The following is a 23,051-nucleotide window of genomic DNA, read 5'->3' on the forward strand; positions in this document are numbered from 1 at the left end:
GGAGACCCAGAAGAAGCCCCTGGCTCCTGGCTTTGGATCAGCTCAGCTCTGGCTGTTGCAGCCAATTGGGGAGTGAACCAGTGGATGGAAGACCTCTCTCTCTCTCTTTCTCTCTCTGCTTCTCCTTCTCTCTCTCTGTAACTTGACTTTCAAATAAATAAATCTTAAAAAAAAAAAGCAATACATGTGGAAACCTTTCCTTTCTCCATGGTTATCTGGTTTGTTGGTCTGTTTTTAGGGTTTATTTGTCTATTTGGAAGAGTGATACGGGGGGGGGAAGGTGAGGGAGAGAAAGAGATGGAGATCTTCCACCTACCAGTTGGCTCCCCAAATGCCTGCAACAGGAAAGGCTGGGTGCAGCATGCGGGTGGCAGGGGCCCAAGCGCTCCCACCATCTCCTGCTGCCTTTCCAGGTGCGTTAGCAGGGAGCTGGATCAGAAGCAGAGCAGCCAGGACACAAGTGACGCCCCCATTTGGGATTCTTGCTGGCAGTGGCTTAATTGGCTGTGCCACAACACCTCTCTAGGTTCTCTGCTTTTACGGGGAGGAAGCTGCTACCTGGCAGGTGAGTGTGGCAGTGTCTGCCCAAGTAAAGCAGACCCAGACACGTCAGCAAGACACTTGCATTGATCTATGCATCCACGGATTGTTTAACAATAGCTGCTCACCGGTGAGTTTGATTTCTTTTCTTCTTTTTGCAGAAAATATAACTCCGTTGCCCTCCCCTACCCCCATATTCCCTCTTTGGTATCACCAACTTAACTTTTCCAGGCCATCTTTCTAGTTTTTTTCTTTCGTTCTCCCGGGTTTATGTTTAAGTCTGTACTTAGCTCCTCTGGAGATTAGAACATAGGTGTTAATTACAGCTTTCCCATTGCTGCTTTTCCATTAGGTGCTAAATATCCCCAAGTGATTGAGTGTCTGCACTTAAGCAGGCTCACCTGTGCCAGGCCCTGCGCTCGCCAGGAACTCCGTGCGAGTGACCGTGCCTGCCCCCGGATCTTCCGATCTCGCCCATCCAGAACCGTTCCCATGGGGGTGGATGTTTTTCCAAACTGGCTGCTTCAAGAGACTTCTCGTTGGTCCCAAACCAAAGGACAAGTCAGGGAGGGAAACACGGGCCGGCTGGCAAAGCGCCCCTGGCGCAGGCGCTCTGCGGGAGGAGCAGGGCGCGGGGGAGGGGAGCGGGAAGAACGGAGAGCGTGGCCTGGCCTGGGACCACCTGCGCCCGGTCAGGAGCCTCCGTGTAAAGCAGAGAGGCTTGCAAAGCCAGCTTGTGGGATTCAAGGACAAGAAGGGAGGGCAGTGTGGCCGCAGGTAAGGAGAGGCAGGCGGGCCCCCAGGGTGGGGGTGGGGGCACATGCGCACCGTACACACACACAGGCATGCGTGCGCAGAGGTGTTTGAAGTAGGGTGTGTTAGGGTGATGGCCTGATCGCTTATGCCACTGGAATTTCATTAGATTCTCTTCGCAGTTACCAAGGTGTGAGTGCTGGGCTTTTTTTTTTTTTTTTTTTTTTTTTTAAGTTATTGATTTGAAAGGCAGAGTGACAGAGAGAAGAGACAGAAAGGGAGATCTTCCATTGGCTGGCTCACTCCCCAAATGCCTACAGCAGTCAAGGCTGGGCCAGGCAGAACCCAGGAGCCTGGAACTCTGTCTGGGTCTCCCACGTGGGTGGCAGGGGCCCAGCTACTTGAACCAACTTCCACTGCTTTCCCAGGCGCGTTAGTAGGAGGCTGGATCAGAAGCACGGAGTAGTAGCCCGGACTTGAATCCGAACGCTGTTATCCCAAGCGGTGGCTTAGTCCACTGCGCCACAAAACCCTGCCTAGTGCTATAACCTATGATTGATCTCTATAACCTATGATTGATCTCTATAACCTCAGCACCTTCTGTGGATGCAAGGTAAACTTTTCTGTGCCAGGGGCCGACGCTGTGGCTAAGTAGGCTAAGCCTTCCTCTGCGGCCCCGGCATCCCATCTGGGCTCCGGTTGGAGTCCCAGCTGCTTCTTTTCAGATCCAGCTCTCTGCTATGGCCTGGGAAAGCAGTGGAAGATGACCCAAGTGCTTGGGCTCCTGCACCCATGTGGGAGACCCGGAAGAAGCTCCTGGCTTCGGATCAGCCCAGCACTGGCCTTTGCAGCCATTTGGGGAGTGAACCAGTGGACAGAAGACCTCTCTCTCTGTCCCCCCCACTCACACCCCCACCCCCCCGTAATGCTACCTCTCAAATAAGGAAACACTTTTCTGTGCCAGTCACTGTGCTTGACTCTTTATTAGCATCATCGCATTGAATCCATCTACTGAGAGGTTCCTAACCCGCCCAAGGTTATGTAACCAGGAAGTAGCACAGGGTTTTCCTATAAACCGGAGGCGGAGCCCTGAGCCTCCACCTCACACCGTGACCAGGCTCGTGTGTGAGTCTCGGGCCAGGTGTGATTGTCATCACCGTTTCAGAGATGAGGAAACAGGGCAATCAAAGGGGGAAGAAGAGCATCCCCGGAGATCTGTCCAGAGCTCTGCCATCTCAGACCTGCGCTGTGCTCAGGGCTGAACCAGTTAACCAAGAAGGAGAAGCCCCCCCCCCCCCCCCCCCCCCCCCCCCCCCCCCGCCTGGCAGGTGTGAGGGCGAGGCTGGTACCCTGCAGAGATGAGGAGATGAGTCTGATAGCTTTGTTCCCCGCTGGGCCTCCTGTCCTCCGCCTCCCTCCCTCCCGGGGGCTGGGCTGGGGCAGCAGCTGGGCTCCTGGGCCTGGAGGTGCCAACCGGGCCAGCCCTGCACAAAGCTGCAGATGGCTTTGCAGCCACAGAGACAGATCCAGTGCTTCCCTCCGGGGAGCGAAAGCTGATACTGTAAACACTTTGCGCTTATCTTTGATCTGCTGGGGCGGGGGAGCTGCCTTTCTCCCCAGGTAGAGTTCCCAGGAGAGCGCTGACCCAGGCCTTTGAGAAGCTGTGCCCTGCGCAGCAGATGGTGCAGGGGTGCGTGGGGGCGGGGGTGTGTTCTGAGAGGGGAGTCCCGCAATCACCCCCAAATCTGGAACACAGACACCGAGTTCCAGGCCTCAGGGGGAATTCCCAGGTCCAAAACAAAATTCCTGAGGCTGCTTGTGGTGAAGCTGGGTCTTTGACTTAAAAACACATTTCCTTTCTAGACAAAGGAAAAAAATTATAATATGCATCATTTGAAAGACTCCAAATATCTTTTATTTTGACAGGCAGAGTTAGTGAGAGAGAGAGAGACAGAGAGAAAGGTCTTCCTTTCCATTGGTTCACCTCCCAAATGGTTGCCACAGCCAGCCCATCTGAAGCCAGGAGCCAGGTGCTTCTCCTGGTCTCCCATGGGGTGCAGGGCCCAAGCACTTGGGCCATCCTCCACTGCACTCCCTGGCCACAGCAGAGAGCTGGCCTGGAAGAGGAGAGCAACCGGGACAAGAACCTGGGGTGCCGGCGCCGCCGGCGGAGGGTTAGCCAAGTGAGCCACGGCGCCAGCCAGGCTCCAAATACCTTTAAACTGAAAGTATGTAAAGGCCAGTGCCAGGCCCTGCAGAGCCCAAAGGGTGAGCCGGTTGATGAGCACCTGGGTCGCAAGCCGTGTTCTCTCTGCCAATCAGCTGGTTTTGATTTGGGGTCTTCTCCTTGTATCTGCGTCAGATTGCTGTCCACTCGGGAAGGTGGCTGCTGTCAAGCAAACCTAAGATACTGAAAGCAACTCCTCTTATTCTGTTTCCTCTCACTGCTTTTTGGAAGAGTTCTGTGAACTCCTATTCATTCTTCAAGACCCTGTTCAAAGATGTCCTTCCAAACTGCTGTCTCCTATCTACCTTCCCGTCCCAGCAAGTGATTAAAGCCTCCAAGTGCCCCTCTGCTGTGCTCCGTCCGGGAGATCACAACATCACAGTTCACATGCACGACAGACTATAATGAAGGCTATTTTTCTGGACATGGAACTTCAAAGGAGAGAGTCTTCCTTATTTTTTTAAAAGATATATTTAAAAGTCAGAGGTACAGACAGCAAGGGGGAGAGAGAAGGGTCTTCCATCTGCTGGTTTGCTCCCCAGATGGCCGCAACAGCCAGCTTTGGGCCAGGTTGAGCCAGGAGCCAGAAGCTTCTTCTGGGTCTCCCATGTGGGTGCAGGGGCCCAAGCACGTGGGCCGTCCTCTGCTGCTTTCGCAGGTGCATTAGCAGGGCACTGGAACAGCCGGAACTTGAGCCGGTGCTCCGATACGGGCTGCCGGCATCGCAAGTGGTGGCTTAACCCACTGCACCACAACACTGCACCTCCAGTGCTGGCTGGCAGTGAGGGGCTGGGGCTGGTGTTGAGTTCTGGCTCTCTGGCCTAATTAGAAAACAGTGCCCCTTCCTCTGGGAAAACTGTGTTAAATTTGGAACGTGAGTGAGGAACTTGAAGGATGGCACCTAGCTGTCCCTGGTAGCCAATCTCTCTGCATGCCCTCTGTAACCCCACCAAGTACAGGGGTTACATCAGATTCTGGGTAGGGAGGCATAGGGAATTGGATTTCCGAGAGGGAAGGGCAAGCAAGAGATGGAATGCGGCTGGGACAGGGTTGGGGTGCAGTGGAGAGTGGACCTGCCGTACGTGTGTGTGCTGTTGAGTGTGTGTGTCCAGGCTAGGGGTGTGGGTCTCGGTTAGCAGAAGACAACCCTGCAGCTTGAGAATGTAGGTTGGCGTCTCCACCTGTCCCTTCATTCCCCCATATCTACAGCATTAATACTACCTCCCACCCTGCATCCTCGTACAGTGCTCAACCCGAACAACTGTATGTAACGCCCTTGAATTTAAAGAAGTTTCTTCATTTTAAGATAGTTATTTATTTTGAGGACTGGCTCTGAGGAGCAGTGTGTTAAGGTCCTGGCCTGAAGCACCAGCATCCTATATGGGTGCTGGTTCGAGTCCCGGCTGCTATACTTCCAATCCAGCTCTCTGCTATGGCCTGGGAAAGCAGTGGAAGATGGCCCAAGTGCTTGGGTCCCTGCCTCCACATGGGAGACCAGAAGAAGCTCCTGGCTTCTGGCTTTGGATCTGCTCAGCTGTGGCCATTGTGGCCATTTGGGAGTGAACCAGTGAGGGAATGCCTCGCTCTCTCTCTTTCTGTCTCTACCTCTTCCTGTAACTCTTTCAAATAAATAAAATAAATCTTTAAAAAAAGATAACTATTTATTTTTAAAAGGTTTTTTATTTATTTGAAAGACAGTGACAGAGAGCGAGGGAGAGACAGAGGGAAAGTTATCTTCCATCCATTGGTTTACTCTCCAAACGGCTGGAACAACCAGGGCTGAGTCAGGTTGAAGCCAGGAGCCAAGAACTTCATCTGGGCTTCTCATATGGGTGGCAGGAGCCCAAACGCATCTGCTGCTTTCCCAGGAGCATTAGCAGAAAGCTGGAACGGAAGCAAAGCAGCCAGGACGCCATCCGGACAGCTAATGTGGGATCCCTGTGTCAGCATTGCACGTGGCAGCTTCGCTAGGGCGGCACAACACCAGCCTCCCTCTCCCTGATGTTTTACATTGTGAAAGTGATAAAGTGACATGCTTTGTAAAGCAAATTAAATAGGGATACAAGAACAACCAGCAATGAACCCTGGGTAAGCTTTCGCTCTCCTCTGCCGAGAAACCAGTGTTAAGTCTACTTGGTTTTGCTTTCTTTTAAATAAGTGTTTTAGCAAAAGGGAATCATACTACACTGCGCTTTTGAACTATCATGGAAATCCTGGGTTTAGGCCACTAAGTCAGGATATATCAAGATCCATTTATGGATATATTTTTAAAATTATGTCTGAATATTTTTAAAAAGATGGATTTGTTTATTTGAAAGGCAGAGTTACAGAGAGGGAGGGAGGGAGAGAGAGAGAGAGATCTTCCATCCGCTGGTTCACTCCCCAAATGGCCATGACAGCTGGTTCTGGGCCAGGCCAAAATCAGGGCCCTAGAATCCCATCCAGGTCTCTCATGCAGGTGGCAGGGCCCCAAGCACTCAGGCCATCTTCTGCTGCTTTCCCAGGCACATGAGCAGGGAGCTGGAACAGAAGTGGAGCAACCAGGACTTGAACCAGTGCTCTGATTCAGGAAGCAGGTGGTGGCCTTAACCCTCTGTACCGTGATGCCAGCCCCCGCATTTATTACCATTTGGATAACTGCATGCTGATCCGGCGTTCAGTTGTCCAGTTGTTTTCTTATGCATTCTTCAGGCAGCGAACATGGAGTGTGTCTGCTTTTTCTTTGCCTCATGCCATGCCGTAACAAATGTCTCTGTGCGTCTCTCATCATACACAGATGCTTTATATGATGTCGGGCAGTGTGAATTCCTTGCAGGGGGGTTGTGCGTCAATGGTTTGTGTATCTTGGATTTTTTTTGTAGCTAATGTCCCAGAACTATCTTTGCAATTCACATTTCTGCCCAACTTGTGCATCAGTGCCCACCCACCCCTTCCTCAGCACTGGAGACGTCAGTCTTTTCCTGTGACTCTGATGTCCTGACAAGGATTCCCCATCATAGTCTCCTCTTCTGACGGGAGTCAGCTCGCTCGTGTTCTCATAACAACGTGTCCGTGTGTGTTGCCTCTTGGATGAATTATCTTTATTTATACTCTTTCCCCTTGTCCAGTTGTCTTCTCCTAATCAGTACGTAGGCAATCTTTGTATACCAGGGCTGTCAATTCTTTCATGTTGTCAGTAACTTCCTTTAGTCTTTTATCTTTTGATTTTGCTTAAGGTATCTTCTATGGTGTTTCACACTGTATAATGAAATCTATTTTTTTAAAGACTTATTTATTTATTTATTTGAAATGCAGAGTTACACAGAGAGAGGAGAGGCAGAGAGAGAGCGAGAGAGAGGTCTTCCATTGCTGGTTCACTCCCCAGGTGGCCACAACAGCTGGAACTGCGCTGACCTGAAGCCAGGAGCTTCTTCAGGGTCTCCCATGCAGGTGCAGAGGCCCAAGCACTTGGGCCATCTTCCATTGCTTTCCCAGGCCATAGCAGAGAGCTGGATCTAAAGAGGAGCAGCCGGGACTCAAACGGGGACACCCATATGGGATGCTGGCACTGCAGGTGGTGGCTTTACCTGCTCTGCCAAGCACTGGCCCCTCTTTGATCTCTTTCAAAAACTCAACAATTCCTTAGCCTTTCTTTATGTTTCACAACCTTGAGGTTGTTTTTTTTTTTTTTAAAGTAAAAACTTTCAAATTAGATCTTGACATTTTAAAGTTGTACTGGTCAACTCTCCAATACAATTTCTTTCAATCTGGTTTTTCTGACGATTTCTTATGAATAGATTCAGGTTATATATTCTGGGCAGAAAAATCCTGATGGGATGCTGTGGACTTCTCAGAGTGCTGTATCAAAGACACGTGATGTTGGTCTCTTCTAAGATGTTCTGTTAACTGTGGTCTCTGGCTAAGGTGGAGGCCTCCAGCCTTCAGCATGGCAAAATAACTCTCTCTCCCCTCTTAAGTGATAAGAAACATGTAAGGGGAAATATCCTGAGATGTCATATATGTCCCATTTCTTATCAAACTTTTACTTAGTAGTTTTAATATCTGTTGATCTTTTCTCTTCTTTTTTTAAAGATTTTTTTTTATTTAATTGAGAGCTAGAGTTACAGACAGAGAGAGAGGTCTACCATCTGCTGGTTCTCTCTCCAAATAGCTGCAATGGCCAGAGCTGGGCTGATCTGAAGCCAGGAGCCAGGAGCTCCTTCCAGGTCTCCCAAGCACTTGGGCCATTTTTCACTGCTTTCCCAGGCCATAGGAGAGAGCTGGATCTGAGGAGGAGCAGCTGGGATACAAACTAGTGCCCATATGGGATGCCGGCACTGCAGGTGGAGGCCTGGCCCACGATGCCATAGCGCTTTCCTCCTATTGATGGTTTTCTAATGCCACAGTTTCTTGTTTACTTGCTACTTGATCTCTCCCCATAGGAGCTTTTACTTCCTCATGGGTGGATGGATGCGTAGATGGATGGATGGATTCTTGGGTTATATCCCATAACCGTTATCACTTATTTTACTGCTCCAATTGTTATGGGCTCGGCTGGTGCATGTGGTATGGTGTTTTCAGCTCACCTTTTTCTCACCTGTTTGTGTGTAAAAGTTTACTTACCCATAAAGTTTTTTTTTCAACTTGTGACCCTTCCCTAGATCAGCACTTGAAGCTGGCGGCAACCCCAGCTGTGATTTTGCTTTGTGGCCTCTGCGTTACACGTGGAAGAGCTCTGGCCCCGGAGACCGCCAGGCTCACTTTGGTGGTGGCGTGACTTGTTAGAGCTGGGACTCTGGGCTGAGAGCTCTTCCCAGGACATTTCTAGCCTCTGGGTCATCTGTAATCACAGCTCTTTATGCAGCTGGTGCTCCCCACACCCTGTGCATGGCCTGCAGAATCAGGGCCTGCGGGGCTTACTGCCCGAGGCCTTGGGCATCCCTCCTGAACCTTTAACCTTGGCAATGAGAGAGAGCGTTCCTGGACTCTTCAGAACTTCTGTCATTGTGCTGAGCAACTTCCAAGGGCCTCGTGGGGTGCTAAGAAGTGGCCATTATCCACCACCGACACCTGCGGTTTCTTACAGTTCACCTCTTGTCTGTGGGTTCCTCTGTACATGGAGATGTGCTTCTCAGGCGTGCTTGCCCCTCCTTCGTAGGGTACCAGCCCCCCAGTTTTGGTGGTGGAGTGGGGACCACATCCCTGTTTCCAGGTCTTGTGAGCTGGGAAGGGCTGACCCAGCCTGCCCTGTCACATCACCAGGGTAATTCATTCAGGAATGGGCACTGTTGTTGAAATTATTGGAAAAGAAGTGCCTTCCAAGAAACCAAGTAACATGGAATTTCTGGGGCCATCTATGCTGCCCTGTCCACAGAGCTTGCCTAAGAAAACGAGGCCGACACCCGGGGGAAGAGGAGCAGAAGGAGTCCTTGTCGGCATGGTTGAACCCTGTTCCCGTTGAGCCAGGAGCCAACTGCTCGTGGGTGTTTTTAATTATGAGTGCAAAATAGCACAGGGCCTTGCTGGTTTGAGTTGGGTTTCAGCAGTCCCTCGCAATGAAGACAGTCCTGGCGTCCTGTCAAGTGTAGGCCTCCAGGGGGGATTAAGTGAACCCAGGCAGTGCCAAGCTAGCCAGGCTCCTGGCTGTGTGACCAAAGAGACCCTGGAATCACTGCTCCCCTGGCCTGGCCTGGCCTCATTGTGGAGCCCTAGGGGTATCGCATCCCCAAGATGCCAGGCTCTGCTGCTGTTGGTCTCCCACTCCTACCTGGCTGCCTCCTCTCTGTTCTCTAGTCATCAATGCACGCATGCATGTGTGTGTGTGTGTGTGTGTGTGTGCGCATGTTCCCTTTCTGTCTACTTTGCAGGGCTACTGTAAGGATCAACTGGGACGTGTGTGCTCCTTGCTCAGCCCAGTATCTGGCACATCCAAGATGATGTCAAAATGGAACTAAGGGGTTAGCCTTGTGGTACAGCCAGTTTAGCTACAGCCTCTGATGCTGGCATCCCTTATCAGAGCTCTTGTTTGAGTCCTAGTTGCTCCATTTCCAACCCAGCTCCCTATTAATAAATAAAGTAAAAAAAAAAAAAACTTAAAAAAAGGATTTATTTTTTGGGTCTGGTGTTGGCACAGCAGGTTAAGCTGCTGCCTGCGACACTGGATTTGAGTCCCGGCTGCTCCACTTCTAATCCAGCTCCCTGCTGATGTAGCGGGAAAGCGGCGGATGATGGCCCAGATGCTTGGGCCTCTGTACCCACAGGGGAGACCAGGGTGGAATTCCAGGCTTCTGGCTTTGGCCTGGCCCAGCCCCAGTCGTTGTGGCCATTTGGGGAATGAAACAGTAGATGGAAGATCTCTGTTTCTCCCTCACCCTCTGCAGTTCTGCCTTTCAAATAAATAAATAATTTTTAAAAAGGAAAATGGAATTAAAGGCAAGTTTATTTTAGTGCAAAAAAATTCCGAAGCCCAGGCGTAGTTTTCCCATAATCTGCGTTTTCCGGGAGCCTTCGGCAGACCCCATGCAGCTGACCTTCCCCTCCTCACTCAGAGCCTGATGCAGGGCTCCGCCGTACATTCCAGGTCCCAGCGCTCTGCATCGACAGTGCGTGGTGAGGATGGTGGCCAGAAATTTGCATGAGTTTTAATGAATTTTATCTGTTGAAATACCTAGTCATTGAATACATTTATGTCACATATGTTTATGCAGAGCAGTTTTTTCCTTCTGAGCTGACAGCCGTGGTCTCTGTTTCCTCCGTGATGCTGCAGCAGAGGCCAAATGGGCCATGTTTTCTCGAGTGACGGCTGCCAGCTCTCCAAATGTCGGGGTGGGTGAGGCTCTCACCCGGGCAGGCGCGGCTTGGGTGCGGTCAGCGTCCATGAGCCCGGTTCCCTCTATTCTCTTTACATTTTAATGCTCTTTCTTCTTCTTTACCAAAGTTATAAAAATTCATACTCAGAACACAATATGGAGCATGCAAAAATTCATTTTCTTACCCATTCCAAGCCCAGCCTCTGAAGTAAACTGAATTCATTACAGCATTTCATGTTTTTCCGTATGTATTTTCCCTTGCACACACTTTCCTACATATATAATATACATATATACACACACACACACATATATATATGTTTTCCCACACTTTTAAACGTACATGAATAGATACATCTACTTACAGGTTGCCCCTTTTCACTCATTAATGCAAAACAAAATCATATTATTTACTGTGTTTTTTCATTTTTAAAAAGATGTGTTTATTTGAAAGGTAGAGCAAGAGAAAGAGAGGGAGGGAGAGAGGGAGGGAAAGAGAGTTCTTCAATTCACCGGTTCACTTTTCAAATAGCAGCAACAGTGAAGTCTGGGCCGGGCTGAAGCCAGGAGCCAAGAAATTCATTCGGGTCTCCCACGTGGGTGGCAGGGGCCCAACTACGTGGGTCATCACCTGCTGCCCTCCCAGGCGCATTGGCTGGGAGCCAGATGGGAAGTGGAGCAGCCGGGATTCTTACCAGGCTCTCTGATCTGGGATGCAGGCGTCTCCATTGCGCCACAGTGCTCGCCCTTGTGTCAGCATTGAGTCTGTCAGTCTCTCTGCAGAGACAGCTTCCTGTTAACTCCCTTTGCTAAGGCATGCCTTCAGGAGAGCACTCTTTGGAAAACACCATCTCAGAGGTGCAGAGCCCAGGCTCGCTCCTGGTCCGACCTGACCCACAGCAATGATCTCCCTGCCCCTCCCCCCCCCTGCCCCTCCCCCCTCGCCCCTCCACCGTGGGTGACAAGCTGTGATTAGAGCGAAGGGCCTTTGAAGTGGGGATAAACTCAGATAATCCCTGGGCTTGGGGAGGGACGCAGGGCAGCGTCTGTGCCTATTGGGTGTCCTCAATGGTGCCGTGTGTGTAGTAACTACTTAATTAACATGGAATCAGAGCGATGACTCCAGAGGCTGGGGTGCTGCCTTTGAAGTTGCCTGCGCTCTGAGCCATCCGAGAAGAATGAATGGAATGGGTCATTGAAGCTCCTGGTGATGGTTAACAGGCTCAGCTCCTCACCTGGTAACCTATTCAGCCCTTTCTAGGACTGTTAAATCCTCTACCTCTATTTACTTTTCTTTCTTTCTTTCTTTCTTTCTTGCTTTCTTGCTTTCTTGCTTTCTTGCTTTCTTTCTTTCTTTCTTTTTTTTTGAGTGTGGGGAGGAGGTGAAATTGGGCACTGTGGTACTTTGGCAGGTGGAAGAACCTGGAGTCGTCTTCCAGATGGAGATCCTCAGTGTGTGCTAAGTGACTTCTGAATCATGCAGCGTTGAGGCTGCCCAGGAACCGGCTGACTTATGGGTCTCCCTGGGAGTTCCTCCTGGCGTGGGTGGGGCAAGAGCAAGGCTCTAGGAAGAGGTCAGTGATGCTCTGTCTAATGTGTGGCCGGAGGTGCCCCATCTTTGCCTTTGGGGTTACTCATAGGCATACACAGAGCACATGGACGCTCTCTCTCTCCCTCCTTGTCACAGACACTGTCATTTCTCTCACACACACACAAAAGACCCCAGCCTTTAGGACACGACATTCGTGTTCTCTAAGGCACAATCTGGGTGCCCTGTGCTTCAAGGAAGTGATGTCATCACCATTCTGGAGAGAGAGAGAAGGACACACTGTGTGCCGTGAGGGCAGGGACGGGGCAGACTCCTGGGGCCGCACTGGCTTTGCTACAAGCCAGGTCTGTTTCCAGCACCCTTGTGTCAGCGTCCTCTGCCACCAGTTTCTCCTTCTCCAAAAGGAGGGGTTGGAACTTGGGGTGCACAGACCGTGGCAGTCTCTGAAAACAAGCTGCGAGCCTGCAGCCTGCAGCCCTGCTGCGCCGGAGTCGGGTGGTTTCGGCAGGAAGAGGGGACAGATGGCTTCCTTTGGACAGTGTTCAGAAGCGTGGTGTGTGATGTACGGTGTGAATGAAGCGTGGTGCCCTTTAAACACAGCCTCCCAGGGAGCGCGCTCTGGCTCCCATCCACATTCCACGGCCGCCTGTGCAAGGGGACACTCACTGGGTGACTCGCAGCCGACACGAGCGTGACACACACGGCTGAGTCAGCGGCGGTGCTCACACACACGGGCTCACACTCACTGTGACGTGGACCTGGGCTGGCGGGGGACTGCCTGTTCTTTGTGTGGCTCCAGCCCTTTCCTCCCCCTTCCAGGCTGGGTTTGGTCTCTTGCTCCTAAGCTCCTGAGCCAGCTCTTTCGGCTGAGCCAGGTCGAGGCCATTACCAACTCTTTGTTTCCAGAAACCTACTTAGCCTGTGAGCAGTCCTTTCCCCTACAGGTGTCTCTCCTCCCCTCCTGACCTGAGCACCCCTTCCCTGCTATTGCACGGGGTCCTGGCAGAGAGGGGGGTCTCCAGTACGTGTGCGTCTGACACAAAACGCGGGCATCGCCGGGACCATGGTCTCCCTTCCCAGCAGGCCAGGCAGATGGAGGCACTGGGGTTCCTGAGAACCTGCACCTGGCAGGTGAGCAGGACTGGCTGATTCTGGAGAAGCAGAGGGAGGAAGCTCCTGCACGTCCTCTTGCGAGGGGCCTGGCACGGACCCTGGAGAGGGCAGCTGAGTAGGGGGACAGAGGGGCTCTGAGTGCCCAGGTCTCTGTGTGTGGCTGCCCCTCTCCCCCTTCACATGGATGGATGTGGCCACTGGCTCTGGTTACTGCAGGAGGAGGGACCGCAGGCATTTGTTATCTTAGCCCCTAATTGCACCTTTCTGCCTGCTCCAGAGATGGGGTGATGGCGATCAAGGTGAGATCATAGATATGCCTATTGCTTTGCTAAATTGAAGGTGACACGGGGTGGGGGGGTGCTGCAGAGGAGGGGCTGCCAGGGCAGGTCCCCCGATGAGGTCCCAGAGGGGAAACCGGCAGACGCTGCTCCTGGGGCAGCTGGAAAGAGTCCCTGGGGAGGGACTTGCTAAGCTCCCGCTCTGGACCCAGACGGCATTGGCTGTACCCTCTCCTGCACTCGGCACCACTTCCACACTGGAAAGACTCCCTGTGCAAACAGACGCAGGGAGACTGCCAGTCCTCACAGCTGATCTGTTGACCTTCGAGTGGAGCTTACTTTGCCTGGAAGAGCTAGGCTTATCTTGCAGATCCCCATGCAGGCTCAGCAGGTCCCAGCTTGCTTCCGCCAGACCCGGCTCCCAATCCCCAAGGCAGAGATCTTCGTCCCCTGGGCATTTAAACACAAGGGTTGATCTGAGTTTCAATAGAAGCACACGGATGGTTGCTCACTAACCCCTGTCCTGTCTGTGTCCTATTCCAGAGGCCACATGGCACGGGAAAACCCCGACATATTTAAAGGGGCCTTGATGCAAAGGTGGCCCCGATGAAACACATGGGTGCGGGTTCCCTGCAAACAGCCCACCACGCACAACTGTAGGATGCCGTTTGCACGCCTGTTCTGGACAAACCTGATTCAGGTCAATGGAACTCTAACCCGATTTAACTCACAGCTAAGAATTTAACTTACTGCATGCCAGACACGCTTCTAAGCATTTTCTTCTAAGATCTACTTGTTTAATTCTCACAAGACAGACACTCTTGGTCCCACGTCACCGCAGGGGACCCTGAAAACAGGAGTTGAAGTTACACTCAAGGTGGTTCTGTTGAACCCCCTACCCCCTACCCCAGGGCCACCTGTGCTGGGCAGTTAGCCTGTGGCCCTAGCTCTCCGCCTACAGATAGAAAAACCGCTTCCAACAGGGCCCTGTTCTCTGTGCGGTTTTCTGGAGAGCAGGAGGAGTTCCTGGGGTAGGGAGAAAGGAAACACGAGCCAGGCCGCTGCCTGACACCTTGCAGTACTACGTGACGGTGGCCTTCGTCCTCCCAGCTCGGCTCCTCCGAGAGTACAGCCTGGGCTGCCGCTGTACCCTCACGGCCCTCCACCCTCTCCACCAGGGTCCTGCAGAGCCTTTGTTCAGCCACTGGGCCTCTCTTGGCAAGGATCTGGAGGCTTCTCTTATTTACCCATTAACAATTAAGCTCTAGGCATTTAACATATAAACACAGAAAACATCAGCATAATTACAGCAAAGATTTCAAAAGCTCTTTGGCAAGGAAGGGCCTGGATATTTACTTAACAAAAGAATTCCTTGCTTCGGTCTTAAGAAAGAATTCACAATGGGATTTAAGGAGCCAGCTCCTTCAGTAAATTAAAAACATTCTTGTACTCATTCAAAATGTGATTTGTGTTTTTAAAAATGTGACTCACCCACAACTTTCCAAGGGAACACTCACAAGTTTTTTTCCCCAAGAGCTCTGTTCTCACATTATCTTCCAAATCTCGTCCTTCACAGAGAAGAAGCAGATAATAGAGTAGGAGTGAGGAAGAAGTGCCTTAGGACCTGAAACTCCACCATTAGAGACTCTTGCCTTTGTTTGAGGCTTGTCTTCTACTGATGGGTTTCTTTTATTACCCTAGAAGAGTGTTTATTCAGAGTAATGACTTTTGTGAAGTATTTCTCTGGGACTAGAGGGACTTAAGCCAGGCTATTAGAATTAGAGTTGAGGACCCCCGGGAAGAGGCCTGGGGCTCGGGAGAGGAACACCAGTGGTTTTGATGACGTTGGATATCATTTGTTCATCCATTTGTACTGTTAGTTATCCGTGATGATCTTTATATTCCTGCTATTGCCAGATGTTTGGAATGAAAAGAAAATGGAGAGGCAGACCAATGAGTAGCTAAGCTGCACAGTTAAGTAAGGTAAAAAGTCAGGACAAAATGCCTGGTTCTCTCTCCTTGGCCCGGGGTTGGTGAGGGGACGGTGTTGGGGAAGGTTTCACACGGATCACAGCTGAGTTTCAAAGCATAAAGAATAATATAAAAAAAAAAAAGAGGTCCTATTTGCTTTGTGCCTTGCATTATGCTAGACGTCTTGCATTTCGATGCATTTGATCTCCACGAAAATACAAAAGGTGGGGCAGGCAGTGGTGAGGTGGGTTAAGCCGCCATTTGGGATGCTCACATCCCATACTGGAGCCTCGGTTCAAGTCCCCGCTACTCTGCTTCCAATCCAGCTTCCTGCGTATGCGCCCGGGAGGCAGCAGAACATGGCTCAAGTGCTTAGGCCCCTGCCACCCATGTGGGAGACCCAGGTGGAATTCCTGGCTCCTGGCTTCTCTGGGCTGTTGTGGGGGTTTTGAGGAGTGAACCATTGGATTGAAGATCTCCCTCTCTCTGCCTTCCAAATAAAGACATGTTAAAAAATACTATCAGGAAAGTACTTGTATTGTTAGCCTTGTGTTATGGTTATGGTATCTGAGGCTCAGAGAAGGTCATTGATTTGCCGGGGTTCCATTGGTTGTGAGCAGTAGGAATGGGATCAGAGCCCAGGCAACTTAGATCCGGTGCTCCCAGCTAGGGCTATGCACTATGATGGTGCAGTGTTGTGTAAGAGGCAGTTATTATTTTGATTATGAAATATTTAAATACCAAGAAATATACAAAGGATAGCATGATGAAGTTCTGAGAACCCACCATCCATCTCCATTGAATTTCAGTATTTTGCCTTGCTGGCTTGTTCTTAACATGAAATTCCAGATACAATTGAAGGCCCCTTGTGTGTTCTGCCCTTCACTTTGTCTTAGCCAAAAGGCCGGGAGCAACGTGTGTTCCACCCTGAACACCTTGCCCTCTGTTCCCTAGCAGTAGCAACTGTCCTGCATTTGTGTTTATATTTCACAGGCATGTTTTTGAGGCTCATCAAGTATTTGCACTGCTTTATGTGTTCTCAAACTTATGTAACTAATGTCATCTTACAGCTTGCTCTCTCATTCAGTATTGTATTTTGGGGGCTGGCGTTGCGGTGCAGCAGGTTAAACTGTTGCCTGGTGACTCCAAAATCTCATATGAACACCAGTCCGTGTCCTGACTGTGTCACTCCTGGTCTAGCTACCTGCTGTTGAGCCTGGGAAAGCAGTGGAAAATGGCCCAAGTGCTTGCATCCCAGTCGCCAATGGAGAAGACCCAAATGGAGTTCCAAGCTCCTGGCTTTGGCTTGACCCAGCTCTGGCTGTTGCAGCCATTTGGGGGTGACCCAGTGGGTGGAAGACCTCTGTCTCTCCCTCTTTCTGTGACTCTGCCTTTCCAAGTAAATAAATCTTTTTTTAAATTTATTTTGCAAGTTTCACATTGATTTCATATGGTTTCAAGTTTTATGTTGATTTCATATCCCATCATATCATGAACTACTACCATGTTTAAATTCAATGGCTTTAAAAAATGTTTTGCTATTGTAGGCAATGCTGCAACGAACCTTTTTGCACTCCTAGAAGAATATTTAGAAGGGGAATTGCAGGGGAAGGGTGGGCTCATTTTCATTTTCTTCTCCTCAAATGCCACTGCAAAGGGGCTTCACAGCACTGCTCCCACCCCAGTACGTGTAGGTCCCGCTGCTCTCGCCACTGCTCGCTATCATCCCTCCTTGGGAATGAACTGTTTTCTCACTGTCATATTTTAATGGCATTCTCTGATTGCCAGCAAACTTGAATATCGTTGCAATTTTTGTTCATTTGTTTTTTTTTTTTTCTGAGAATTTCCTGTTTACTATTATCCACTTATTCATTTGGCCTTTGAGTAACTCTTAGCAATCTTAATTTAATTAAAAACCTTTTTAGAAAAACATTTTTATTTTACTTGAAAGGCAGACAAAGAGAGACAGACAGATCTTCTCTCTGCTGGTTCACTCTACAGATGTCCACAACAGCCAGGGCTGCCCCAGACTGAAGCCAGGAGCCAGGACTCCATCCAGGTCTCCCACATTGGAAGCAGAGGCCCAAGCACTGCTTTCCAGGCCATTAGCAGGGAGCTGATGGGAAGTGGAACAGCGGGGACACGAACTGGCGTCTGTATGAGATGTTGCTATTGCTGTTGCAAGTGGTGGCCTTATCCATTATGCCAAAACTCCAGGCCCACCACTGACTTTTTTTTTTTTAAGATTTATTAATTTATTGCAACGGCAGAGCTATAGAGAGGCAGAGGCAGAGAGAGAGAGAGAGAGGTCTTCCATTGACTGGTCACTCCCCAAATGGCCACAATGGCTAAAGCTGGGCTGATGCAAAGCCAGGAGCCAGGAGCTTCTTCCGAGTCTCCCACACAGGTGCAGGGGCCCAAGGACTTGGCCCATCTTCTACTGCTTTCCCAGGCCATAGCAGAGAGCTGGATCGGAAGTGGGGCAGCCGGGACTTGAACTGGCGCTCGTGTGGGATGCTGGCATTGCAGGAGCTGGCTTTACCTGCTATGCCACAGTGCTGGCCCCTCCCACCACTGACTTTTAAAGGGAGGTGGTATATATAGATCTAAGTTTTAACACATGTGTAGATTTGTGTAACCACCACAGCAATGGGAATGCTGATCTATTACTGATATTGGAATTAACCCCCTAAAATACATATGAAAATGTGCCCCTCTAAAGTTCCCCAGGAGTCCCACCTGGGATGCCACATATGTTATCAGAATTTGGGGTGCCATATGATGTCACCATATGCTTATTAATAAATCCCCATTATTAATAAGCCTGAGTGGGTTCTTGCCTAATATTTAGAGAATTCTAAATTCTGTATCATTACCTCAATAAATAGTATATTTCAAACTCTGAGCTCAATTTCTTTAATAGATATGAGACTATTTGAGCTTTCTGACTTTTCAGGAATTGGTTCATTTATCTGTTACCAAATTTATTATTGCTGAGTGCTTGTAATAGTCCCCCTTTTTTTTAATGACCGTGGAGTCTATAGTGGTGTTCTAGTTCATTTGAGATTTTGCTAGTCTAACTAGAGGTTTATCAAATCTTTATTAAAATTTTCAAAGAAATAGCTTTTAGTTTCATTGATGTTCTCTATTGTTTTTAATTTCATTGGTTTCTTTCTTATACATATTCTTTTCTTTTGATTTGCTTTTACTTTTCTTTTTCTAATCTCTTAAGTTTAGAATATTGACTTGAGAGCTTCTTTTCAAATACAAACATTTAATAGTATATAGTTCCCGGGGGCCAGCACTGTGGCACAGCAGGTTAAAGCCCTGGCCTGAAGCACCAGCATCCCATATGGGCGCCGGTTCTAGTCCCAGATGTTCCTCTTTTGATCCAGCTCTCTGCTATGGCCTGGGAAAGCAGTAAAAGACGGCCCAAGTCCTTGGGCCCCTGCACCCACGTGGGAGACCCGTAAGAGGCTCCTGGCTCCTGGCTCCTGGCTTCGGATCAGCGCAGCTCCGGCCTTTGCGGCCATCTGGGTAGTGAACCAATGGATGGAAGATCTCTCTCTCTGTCTCTACCTCTCTCTGTAATTCTGTCTTTCAAATAAATAAAGTAAATCTTTAAAAAATATTATATAATTTCCTCTAACTACTGCTTTAGCCACATTCTACAAATTCTGATGTGTTCTGTCTTCATTCAGTTCAAAGTATTTTCTGTTTCCCTGAGATTCCCTCTTTGAACCATAGTTCAAGTGCTTGGAGGTTTTCAGGTTATTTTTCTGTTATTGATTGCCTGTTTAATTCCATTATGTTTAGAGAATATACTGTGCATGATTTGAAAGCTATTCCATTTATTAAGGTTTGTTTTATGACCATGGATGTAATCTACCGCAGGAACATTGCAGGTGTATTTGAGAAGAAGGCAGATTCTGTTTTGTGGGTGGAGTGTTCTGTAAATCAAAGTTGGATCCAGTTGGCAGGTGGAATAGCTCAATTCCTTGTACTGTATTTGCTGATTTTCTGATGGCTTGCTTTATAGCAGTTACTGAGAGAAGAGTATTGAAATAGCTACTATAATTGTAGACACTTCCAAGTCTCCTTTTGCTTTGATCAGCCTTTTTGAAAAAATATTTATTTATTTGTATTTTTAAAAAGATTTATTTATTTGAAATCCTGAGTTACACACAGAGAGAAAGAGAGACAGAGAGAGACCTTCTATCAGCTGGTTTACTCCCCACATGACCCCAATGGCCAGCACTAGGCCAGGCTGAAGTCAGGAGCCAGGAGTTTCTTCCAGGTCTCCCGAGTGGGTGGCACGGGTCTCAGCACTTGCGCTACGTTCCACTGCTTTCCCAGCCATTAGTAGAGAGCTGGAGTGAAAGCGAAGGAACTGGAACACAAACTGGCGGCCGTATGGGACCTGGCGTTGCATCAGCAACTGTGCTGCTGTGTTTTCAGTGGTCAGGCTTGCTAGAGATCTGTCTGGCTGATTAAGTTTCCCTACAAGGATCAGTGTTTTACATGGATCTTTTCTATTTTTTTTTAAACAGATTCATTCATTCATTCATTCATTCAAAAGGCAGAATGACAGAGAAAGAGGAGAGACAGAAACAGAGAGAGATGTTCCATCTGCTGGTTCTCTCCCCAAATGCTCATAAGGCCAGGGCTGGGCCAGGCCAAAGCAAGGAGCTGGTCTCCTACTTGGGTGCCAGGAACCATCTTCAACTGCTTTCCCAGGCCACATTTTTGGGGAGCTGGATCAGAAGTGGCAGTCAGGACTCCAACTAGTGCCATATGGGATGCAGGCATCACAGGCAACGGCTTAACCTGCTGTGCCATGATACCAGCCCCTAAAATTTTTAATTAATAAGCCAGTTCTTATGTATTTGAAAGGCAGAGAGTGAGAGAGAGAAAGACAGACAGACAGACAAAGGTCTCCCATCTGCTGGTTCATTCTCCAAATGCCTGCCACAGCCGGAGCTGAGTGAGGCTGTCTGGAGCGCAGAACTCAATCCAGGTCTCCCACGTGGGTAACAGGAACCCAGGTACTTCAGTAATTCCTGCTGTCTCCCAGGGTGCACATGAACAAGAAGCTGGGATGAGGGGCAGAGCCAAGATTTGAACCCAGGTACTCGGATATGAGATATGGATACTTGGAACAGCATCTTAACCACCATTCCAGGTACCTACCCCTTCTGTCTAATATTCATAGAAACACCCCAGCACTCTTTGGATTGGTGTAGGCATGGTACAAAGTTCTTCCATTCTTTTGCTTAAAATATACCTCTACCATAAACTTGTAGACAGTAAATTATTGGGTTTTACTTTTTTCCCCCCTTGTTTGTATGAAAATCTAGCCTGACAATCTTTTAGACCATTTTATTTAATGTGAGTATTGATATGTCTGAAGTCAGTTCTACCGTTTTAGCAATTTTTAAAAAAGATTTATTTATTTGAAAGTCAGAGTTACACAGAGAGAGAAGGAGAGACAGACAGAGAGAGAGAGAGAGAGAGAGGTGTCTTCCATCCACTGGTTCACTACCCAGATGGCTGCAATGGCCAGAGCTAGGCTGATCTGAAGCCAGGAGCCAGGAGTTTCTTCTGGGTCTCCCACGCTGGTGCAGGGGCCCAAGGACTTGGGCCATCCTCCACTGCCTTCCCAGAGAGCTGGATAGTAGGGAGCTGGATCAGAAATGGAGCGGCCGGGACTTTAACTGGTGCCCATATGGGATGCTGGCACTGCAGGTGGTGGCTTTACCTGATATACCACAGCGCTGGCCTCTCTTTTTAGCATTTTTAAAAATTCCCTTGTATCTCTTTCCTATCTTCTTTTGGATTATGTGAATGATTTTTGTATTCCATTTAAATTTATCTACTGAGTTTTTAAATTAAATCTCTTTGCATGGCTTTTTACATTAATTAATTATTTTCGCTTTTTTATTTGAAAGTCTAGCAGGGAGAAATCTTCTATATGTTGAATACTTGAGCCATCACCTGCAGCCTTCCCCGGGGTGTGTGTTAGCAAGAAGCTGGATCAGAAGTAGAGCTGGGACTTGAACCAGACTTTTACTATTTTTGGTTCTCCATCTTTAAAAATTTTTTTTTCTTCTCATTTGAAAGGCAGAGAGAGAAAGAGAGAAGGAGGGAGGGAGGGATGGAGGGAGGGAGAGAGTGCACATCCATTGGTTTTACTCCCCAAATGCTCACACGGTTGCCAGGGGGCCGAGCAATTGGGTCGTCTTCTGCTGCCTTGCCACGCACGTTAGCAGGGAGCTGGATTGGAAATGGAGCAGCCGGGACTTGAACTGGTGCTAATAGGGGATGCCGGTGTTCCGAGTGGTGGTTTAAGCTGCTGCTGCACAATGCTGGCCCCCTGTTCTAGTTTTGATTATTAGCCATCCTAATGGGTGTGTAGTGGTTACTCCCATTCACGTGGGAAACTCAGAAGCTCCTAGCTCTAGCTATGGCCTAGCCCTGCCCTGGCTGTTGTGGCCATTGGGGAATGAACCATCATGTGGAATATCTCTCTCTCTGTATCTCCCTCTCTCTGTATCTCCTCTCTCTGTAATGTTGACTTTCAAATAAATAAATAAATCTTTCTAAAAAACCTGTGTATCTATCTTTTGATAAATGACACATACGTACATAAGCCTTTAGTTTCTTTTGAAGTTATAAGTGAATTTATATTTTCTTTTAAGCATACAGAAAAATTTAAACATACATAAAAGTAGGTAAACTAGGGGCGCATTGTGGCATAGTGTGAAGCCACTGCTTGCGACCCTGGCTTCCTGTGTGGGGACTGGTTGACTCCCAGCTGCTCTACTTCTGATCCAGCTCCCTGGGGAAGTAGCAGAGGATCACCCAAGTGCTTGGGCCCCTGCCACCCAAGTGAGAGACCTAGATGACGCTTCTGGCTTTGGCCTGGCCCAGCCCTGGCTTTGCAGCCATTTAGGGGAATGAACCAATAGGTGGAAGATCTCTGTGTCTCTCCTTATTTCTATCTGTAACTCTACTTTCAAATAAATAAATCTTTTTTCTTTTTTAGAAAGTAGGTAGACTAGAATAATAAATTTCTGTGTGCCCATTATAGAGTCTCAATAACTTTTGGCTCCTGGTTAATCTTTGCTAACCTCTCCCCTCTCTGTTATTTGAAGCAAATCCCAGACATCACATGATGCTATCTGTCAATATTTTAGTGTGTATCATGAAAAGATAAGATTTCTTTAAAAAAGAAAAATAACTGTAGTACCATTATCAGGAATAAACAAACCTTAAACTATTTCCTTTGTATTAGCTATATATTTCATATTTACCTATTCAATTGTATGAGTATTAGATCTTAGCAAATATTCTTAATCTATTGTGTTAAGTGGATTTTTCTCCTTAAAGAAATATATGTTAATAGATTATATTATGTTGAACCATTCCATTTTTGAATTCCTGAGATAGACACAACTAGGTCACCATAAAAGTATACATGTTTCCTTGAATGTAACTTGCTAACACTTCATTTAGAACCTCTGCATTTATGATCATAAATGATACTAGTTTACGATTTTTAAAAATTTGGTGCTTACTGGGTTTGGGGAATAAAATTAAGATCCTTATTAGATGAGTTGAGTAGAAGCATGTTCCTAAGAGTAAGAGCTAAGCTCTGACATCAGTGACCAACCTCCTCCCGCCCCCCGCCCCAGTACAGGTGTTTAAATCCAGCAAGAAGCATACTTCTTGCTCAGTGTAGAAATGAATGGCCCAGGGCCGGAGCCACAGCTCATTAGGCTAATCCTCCGCCTGTGGCGCCGGCACCCCAGGGTTCTAGTCCCGGTTGGGGC

At 48.6% G+C, this 23,051-nt stretch overlaps 1 long non-coding RNA gene across 3 annotated transcripts in view; it reads left to right on the forward strand.

The window, feature by feature from the left end:
- Positions 1-898: 898 nt before the first annotated feature.
- LOC149127892 (uncharacterized) overlaps positions 899-23,051 on the forward strand; it is a 36,836-nt gene continuing 14,683 nt past the window's right edge. For 2 of the 3 annotated variants that reach the window (XR_016229109.1, XR_016229110.1), the window contains exons 1-2: positions 910-1,317; positions 20,294-20,401. This is a non-coding gene — a long non-coding RNA (uncharacterized LOC149127892). Of the gene's footprint in view, positions 1,318-20,293; positions 20,402-23,051 lie in introns of all 3 variants that reach the window. The other variant, XR_016229108.1, reaches the window with a different exon arrangement.

Source organism: Oryctolagus cuniculus, chromosome 2 (genome assembly GCF_051225735.1).
Source record: "Oryctolagus cuniculus isolate XC-2025 breed Fujian yellow rabbit chromosome 2, ASM5122573v1, whole genome shotgun sequence".
In the NCBI taxonomy this organism is placed as follows: Eukaryota; Metazoa; Chordata; class Mammalia; order Lagomorpha; family Leporidae; genus Oryctolagus; species Oryctolagus cuniculus.